We start from the raw sequence: 1,887 nt of genomic DNA on the forward strand, positions 1-1,887 counted from the left end.
ATGTAAATATTGATTTTGCTAGGGGTAAGTTCAGTTTTAAGTGCAACGAAAGTAGGAATGAAGTATTATTTTTGGAATGTATGGACAAGTGTGTGCAAACTGAATTAGATTTGCCAGCAAGAGTTTTCACCACTGGACAGGCTACTGAGGAAGAAGAGGAGGAGAGAGAAGGGTTGGAAATAATAAAGAGAGTTGAGGATATTGAAAGTATTACAAATAATCGAAGAGAGGAATTAAAAAGGTATTCTCCTGAGTAACTGTAAGGCATTTTGAGACATGCCAGGTTTGATAAAAGATTTTGAGTGCAAATTAAAGTTTAAGGACCATGAACCATTTTTTAAGAAGCCTTACATTATTTGATTGTCAAAAAAGGAAGCTGTGAGAAAAGAAATTCAAAAGATGGTCTCATGGGGGTTATTGAAAGGTCAACCAGCAGGTATAATAACCCACTTGTGGTTGTAACGAAGAAGAACAGTTGTGTCAGGTTGTTTCTGGATGCCAGAAAGTTAAATGAAATTGTGGTAGGGGAGAGTGACAGACCAGCTAACATAGATGAATTTTGTAAAAGTTCCATGGATGTAAGTTTCTGCCTTCTTTTGATGTGACTTATGGCTATTGGAATATCAGTTTGGCCAACAAATCCGGGCCATGTACAGCATTTTTACATGAAGGTAAGTGTTACCAATACTGTGTGGTGCCATTTGGACTGAACTTGTCTGTGTATGTGTTTATCAGAGCTATTGACAAGGTGCTAGGTGATATATTAACCAACAAAATCATGGTCTATGTAGATGATATCCTAGTAGCGAGTACAGAATGCTTCAAACACTGTAAGATTCTGAATGAAGTACTGAGAGCTATGTATAGGGGAGGTATGAAACTAAAATTAAGTAAATTTGAATTTGTAAAGAAGGAAATTTCATTTTTGGCACACAGAATTAACAAAGAAGGTAATTAACCCGATGCAGAGAAGCTTGCTGCTATTGCAGATTTCCCATCCCCAAAGAACAAGAAGGATCTTAAAACTATGTTTGGCTTGTTTGGCTTCTACCAAAAGCTTGTATCAGTCATTTAACTGTCCTTGCCTTGGTAATTTGTTGAAAAAGAATGTGGTGTGGAATTGGACAGAGGAGTGTAAAGAGGCATTTCAGAGTTTGAAAAAGGAATTAGTAAGATGTTAGGACATCCAAATTTTTCACTGCCAATCTGTATGAGTACTAATGCAAGTTTTTGTGGTTTTGAGGTAGAAATTTTGCAATTAGTACCTACTGAGATCGGGGTTGAACACAAAACTATTGCTTTTGCTAGTAGGACATTACAGCCACATGAAAGGAACTATTACATTTCAGAATCAGAGGCTCTGGAAATTATTTTTGGGTTCCAAAAGTGTGAGTATTATTTGCTTGGACATAAGACCATAGTGTTATGGATCATAAGGCTTTGAATTACCTGCAGAAGTGCAGGCTGAAACACACCAGGTTAACTAGGTGGGCTTTGTATTTGCAACAATTTGATTTGGAGGTAAGGTATGTAAAAGGAAAAGACAATATTGTGACTGATGTATTATCTAGGATGTCAGCAGGGAAGGAGGATACTGACAGTAGTGAGAAATCTGAAGAGCAAGTAAGGTTGTTTTATTTGCAGGGAGTGAAGGAGGAGAAGCTTATTAGGAAAATTTGCAAGCAAATGAGAATGGAGCAGAATGAGGATTCAAATTTAAGGTTGGTAAATAGTATTACAATTCAGACAACATGCCAAAGGTGAAACAGTACTATACTATACATAAAGGTTTGTTGAATAGGAGGAAAAATTTCAATGATCAGGACTGAAGGTTGTGCTTTCCTGACCAACAAGTTGATAAATTTATTGACTATTTGCATGAAAGTT

Source organism: Schistocerca nitens, chromosome 1 (assembly GCF_023898315.1).
Source record: "Schistocerca nitens isolate TAMUIC-IGC-003100 chromosome 1, iqSchNite1.1, whole genome shotgun sequence".
NCBI classification, from domain to species: domain Eukaryota; kingdom Metazoa; phylum Arthropoda; class Insecta; order Orthoptera; family Acrididae; genus Schistocerca; species Schistocerca nitens.